Consider the following 6523-nt stretch of genomic DNA (forward strand, 5'->3'; position numbering starts at 1 on the left):
CGCCCGCGCGTCACCGCCGCGCGGGCCAATCAGCTGCCGACAGCGGGGGCGCGGGGGGGGGTGTGTGCCTGCGGGAGGGCGGACGCGTTGCCGGGGCAACAGGTGATTGGCGGCTCCAGGAACCAATCACGGCAGCCCGGTAGTTCACCTGCGGCGGCGGGGGCGGGGCTCACCTGAGGCGAGGTCCCGGTGCCCGCCGGGCCCGCCATGTTGGGGCCGAGCCCCTTCCTCCCGCCGTAGTTTCGTCAGGGCTGGTGCCGCTCCGCCTGGTCGATCCGGCGGCGACAGGCCCCTGGCCGGGCTCCTCTGGGGCACGGCTCGCCGAGCTCCCCACACGGGAAGTGGGTGGAGGAGGTTGGCCTGGGCGGCGGAGCCGGTGCTCGGCCGCCGGGCAGGGCAGCCAAAACCCTACGGAGAAAACGGTGGTGCTTTTCCAAGAAAAAAAAACTGGATTGGGTGTCTCCTTAGCAGAGCCCGAAGTGGCCTGCTTTGAGATACTACCCACATCCCACGGCTTTCGCTGAAATTCAGCCAGTGCTGTAGAGGGTTTACTTCGCATAAACTCCTTTGCTATTCTCTTGCGTCGGTTCACTGGGTTAAGTTTTTAATATGGTGTGTTGCGTGATAAGAGGATATGTGATAAGAGGGTAAACGGAAGAGGTGAGTTTTAGTCCAAAGAGGCGCTTTACTTTTTTGTGAGGCAAAGCCCCTGTTTGTGAGTGGATAATGATAATACTTCATAAGCCCCACTGAAAATTGCAGGTGCAGACAGATATGTGTGTTAATTAGAAATAATGTGTATAAATCCCAGCGCTGCCTCCATATGTGTGTGTGGTAAGAGGCTGCTCCACCTCTTGGGACGCCAGATCTCTTGTTTTCCCAAAGGAGCAATAAACTTCCTCTGACCCAAGGGCGGCCGGTGGTTTCTGCAGAACGGAGCTGTTGATACAGAATAGGCAGGCGGTTTATTGTAACCCTGGTGCAGCTGCAAGGATTTCCTCCTTGGCCCTGTACGACCAATTTGAGACACTCACAAAACCATAAACATTTGCTGTGTGTATGTACACCAAGATGTATGTCATGTGTCAGTATTGATACTGAGGTTTTTTTCACTCTGAACAATTAGAAGGTAATGAAGGTGACTGTACTCGTCCTTTTGATATATTACAGATCTGACAACGCGTTTTATTGTTTTAGCTGCTTCATCTATTTTTATACATGAGCTGTTGTGGAGTTGTTTGAAATTATTTACTTAAAGGCTTCAAAACTGACCTTTTTATTTTAAATCCCCCGTGTTCCATAATTGGTGTTTTTCTTCCTTAGGGCATATTTCATTTTTGAATAAACATGTTGTAAGTGCTGCTAAGACTGCTCTAATGATCCTATTATAAACTATTGTTTGTTTCTTTAGTGCTCCTAATGTTCTCAGCCCTGTGCACAGATGCTTAATTATCAACACTCTGATTTAATGTAGCAAAACCGGACTAATTTTAATCAATATACATGCATGCATGTAAATAAATAAAAAAGGGAATGTGCATTTTGTTGTAATCAGTCATTTAAAAAAATCAGTTTTCTCACAGATGGCACGTTGGGAAGCCTGAGCCAAGTGTTTCTGCAGCGTGCACGCCTGAATTGACTACATTGTTCCTGCGGAGTTGAGAGAGGCTCTCCTTCCTCTTGGTCTGCCCCTGTGTGAAAGAGGAATTCACAGGGCTCGAGTGAGTCGGAAGAGAAATCAGGAGCCTCATGCCAGAGTTAGGACATCCACTCGGAAACACCTAGACTCCATTCTCAATTCAAACGGTTTGCCAGGTCAGCATTCCAACCAAGATCTTGCAGTCGGACGCTTTGCCTTCTCTAGGATCACTGGCAGCTCATGTCAGGCTCAGATCTTCAGGGCTATTTTCATGGGATGAAAGAAATCTTAATTAAGTGTATGTATCTTTGTCAGCCAGGCTCAGAATAAAAATTGATGTGATTCCCTTGAGCTCCACTGAGTGTTATACCCTGCAGACAATAAAAGACACTGGGAAGAATAATGTGAATGTCATTTAACATCACAAAGCAGCTTTCCACAGCAGGATAGACTGATGTGGAACTATTGAGTGGGCATAAAAATCCCTCTCCGCTTTCTCTTCCCTTCAAAAAAAAAAAAAAGATTAAAAGAGTATTTTGAGAATGATTGCATTGTTTCCTGTACTTGAGGGAAGAGAGAAGAGGTTAATGATTTTAGTCCTACCCTCTGTGAAAGATTCCAGTTCTTCTATACCACACACAGCCCCGATGACCTCAGGCGAGACACTTCCTTCCCTCGGAGCCTTAATTCTCTCCTTTTTTGCTAGTTCAGAGAGGATTTGTGAGGCTAAACAGATGAAAAACTCTGAAGGGCTCAGCTTACAGTCATGACAGCCAGAGCAAAATCTCAGAGAGAACTGACGATAAACTTTTCTTCCCAGATTGCAAAAAGACCTTGACATTGCGGGAACAAATCTTCCACTGTCACAACAATGAGAGCAGAAAGTCCTACACTTATCTGCAAGCCAGAAGCAGCTGCAGAAGAATGATTCAAATTCCTTTACCAGCAGGATGCTTAACTCCTTCCCTCTCAGCAGGTAGGGAGGGAAGGAGTTATGATGCCACAGTGTTCCTCCTTAGACAAATTAGTTAGGTCTTTCAAAATCCTGTCTTGAGGCATGAAACGTGGCAATGTCCAAACCAAACACACGTTCTTAGTTTTGAATAATCATATTTGAAAATAGTTTGAAAACGCATGTGACAGCAGAACAGCTAGGATCATGCAAACGAGAGGGCAGGTTGCATCCTCCTTCAGCCTCTTCAGAAAATTAGGTTCAACATCTGCAAGATCCCAAAACAATACAGCACTAGGGCTGTTTTATGCTGATTTTTGTAATTCCACTCTCTCCCTTTTGTGCCATTCTCCAGCCTATCCTTGGCTAAAAGATGTTGGTTTAGACTTAGGCTTAGTCATGACTTCTCCTCAGCACACACTGAACTATTGCCAGGCTGCTCATGAAAGAGGAGGTGCTGCTCTGCTTCAGCAGTCGCTCTGCGTGTGTGTGTGTGTGTGTGTGCAAGGAGAAAGCAACACACCGTGAGCTGATAAATGTACGTAACCTCCACGGATGGAGTTCATATCACTTCGTAATGAAAATATTGTCCTTATGGGCTTGGGGAAACTGAGGCACCGTGAGATGAACTAGTTTGACCAACACCACAACTGCTAGTGAAAGCCATAGGAACATTAAGCAAGTCTCCTGTTCAGTGGCCTCTTTGCCAAGGGAATAAAAGGTGCAGCACGGGACAGGTTGGAGCTCACCCGTCCCAAACGGAAGGCTCTCGACTATGAGGGCAGTAACAAGCTACTTCTGTAATTTTATTCAGTAGCTTTACATGTCTGCTACTCTACATGATTTAAAAAAAAAAAAAAAAAAAGAGGAAAGGTGGCTTTACTTCACAGACTTGGTTATTTTCCACATTGAAAACCATTTTTAAATTAAAAAAGCAAGGTGTTAACAACATCCCAGAGAAACGGATGTCTTTACATAGATACAGCAGTAAGTAATACCAGATCCCCTCAACAGAGTTTAGAAAAATCAATAGAACTGGCGCAGAATATGTGAAAAATATCTGGGCTGAGAGCATGGGCTGGCTTTTTGCTTCCTTAAAAAAGATAAGAATGTACTGGAGTAAAAGCAAAGCATTAGCATATCAATGAGGGGGGAAAAAAAACTAAGATAAATTAGTCAGGAAGGAAACTTTCCTGTTGGTGACTCACAATCACAGTGAAATCCTAGATATCCTGAAGTCAGCATTAACAAATTTTACCAGCCTTTTTCTCCAAGATGGATTCTGCTCGAAGAAAACAAGCTATTCCAGAGATCCAGTGGTTTCTTGGAAAAGAGATAAGAAAGTAATAAAAATGCATCGTGATGAGTTTTGTGGTTATTGGATTTTACTTTTGTTTATTGAATTAATCTACATCACTTAAGGATTTCTAATGTAGCACTCCAAGCTTCTGTACTTTTTGTTCTAGCTGATTGCTCTTAACAATGTAAATTATCTGTTACCAGCAAGGGTCAATTTAACTCAGTTCCAAACCTTTTAACTCGTAACAGATGGATCAGAAAGCCAGGGTTAAGAAAAGCAGCTAAAATATGACAGCATGACGTAAACCTTACACTAGCACAAGACTGTGTTTCTGGGTTGCTCGCTCTACGCTCAGGCTTTCTGAATATCGAGCGCTGAATAAAAACTCTGATATTCATTTACAGAATCGAAATCTGCTGAACTGAAAGAGCCGGGGTTCATTTGTATCAGCCTTAAAAATAAAGCTATAAACATGGCTAGTAATGGGCAGCATTTTCCTCCATCTAACGTGGCAAGTTCGGGCAGCCCGGTGCTTTCACGTGACCAAAAGTGAGTGCTGGAAATGGGAAATGTCCTGTGCTTTACTGGCAGATTCCCCTTCCCAGCCCTCAGCCTGGACTTGCCACTCCATGGATCTTGGCAGGGTGAACGGGAGGAGCCCGAGGACCTGAAGGTTGCCTGCTCTGGGGGGGAAGCAGGAGGAGCTGCCTCCTGGTGATTGCCATCTCTTTACACGTTGGCTCTTTGAATGGGTTTGCAGCTTGGGACCAGAGGTTTCAGCTGGTACTGCCAAAAAGTGCTTGATTAAGTCATTTATCATGTGTCTCTCTAACTTACTGCACTCAGAACCACCACCAAAGGGAAATCTGGATACAGAACTCAAAGTCTGAGGTGAACTCCAGATTACCAAGTTTTTAGCAATCTCTTGATGAGACGGTACAAGGGTCAGTTACTGTTGCAGGGGCTTTTTCTGGAGGTGTCACAAGGAGTTTGTTTCCGAGACCAATGCATTATTTTCAGGAATCACTTTTTTTTTTTTTTTTTTTCAGTAATGACTTTCATCCTTTCAGTACGGGGGGACACTTCCCTTGCAGACAAGAAGATCTGCAGAGCTGAATGTCAGGGAGGGCATCTACCAGAAAGTTCAATTTGCCTTGAAAATACCCCCGGGCCTGATTTAATGTGACCACAGAAGAAGGACAAGGTTTCCTGCATCTGATCTTCGTAGCCCGTGACAGCAAACCCCTCTGTCCTCACAAGGAACCAGCTACCCTCGGAGCAGTTCCAGTATTATGGAGCAGGACCGTGTTGTTAGCATAGTAATTACTTTCTGCCAAGCAATTAACATGTCTACCTGATACTTGGCTCATGCAGGTCTGTCAGCTGTGCCACTGATCTGCAGATTGGGTGGGACCTCGGTAATTATAGAGGATTACAATGATCAGTGACAGATAATTATGGAACAGCAGGCCACATTCCTCTCTGCGGTTGCCCCACTTAACCCTGACTGTGTTACACCACGGTTTGAGCGTGAAGCAAAGCTTCAGCCTCTGCATCCTGCAGTCTGCCTGGGAGGAAACACAGCTCTGCGGGTCAGGAGTTCATCAATTACGGCATCAACCACAGCTTAATGCCTGAGATACTCAGGGACCCATCCCTTAGGGATGTGGCCCTATTATTAGGGATATAGCCAATCTTCCACCTTCAGAAGGCTTCCCACAAGAAAGAGCGTCATTACAAAAATAGAGCAGACCGAGTTTAAGAGAAAGTTGAAACTTCAAGCGGTGTATTTCATCATTTGCAGGTGCTGCTGTAACAGTTAATGGCTTGCTCCTAACCAGATCATAGGTGTTTTCCCAGCCACACTTCATCCCACCTCCCACACCACGGCTGCACCAGAGGCTCAATTTCCAGCCGCTGGACCATCTGTGGGCTCAGGGAGGGCTTTTGGCTGTTCCTGAGACATGTGCCACTCAAGCAACTAATAAATCGCTTAAGGAAAAGGCAGGAGGAGCCAGCTGGATCTGGCCCATGAGCTGGCAATTAGACTATACCGGGTTGATGAATGACCAAAGAGAGGCTACTCCAGATTTACCCTTCTAAGGGATTATACAGAGAATAAAAACAGCTGTAGCACAAGCAATGCTACAGCCTGTTGGAGGGGTGTTGAATCTCCTGTCTGAGGACTTAATGCTACTCTCCAGCTAGCAAAGATCAGAGACTAGGAGAAGGAGCACATCAGCACATTTGTTTAACACTCCCAGTGCCAGAAGCAGGACAGCAGGATGATGATTTGTGCAGAACAGTTAATTCTCACAGAAGAGAAGGGGAGACATGTCTTAAAAGCATGGAATGCAGGGAGTACAGTTAATTCTCACATGTCTTAAAAGCATGGAATGCAGGGAGTAGGCTGAACACGCAGTGATGAAAGGAAGGGGAATTTCCTAAGGGGCTCAAAGGTCTGCTTTTCAAAGGTGCTGCCCATCTGCAAAGACCATTTGTGAAGCTGGGCAGTGGTTTTTCAGCCTCTGAGGAGTAGGAAGTGAAAGAATGGACGTTATGAGCAGCTGCTGAGTGCTTTGTGTTTTGATTTGGTTGGTTTTTTTTATTTAAACTCGGTCCATTCAGTGAG

This window comes from Calidris pugnax, unplaced genomic scaffold (assembly GCF_001431845.1).
Source record: "Calidris pugnax isolate Ruff unplaced genomic scaffold, ASM143184v1 scaffold171, whole genome shotgun sequence".
In the NCBI taxonomy this organism is placed as follows: Eukaryota; Metazoa; Chordata; class Aves; order Charadriiformes; family Scolopacidae; genus Calidris; species Calidris pugnax.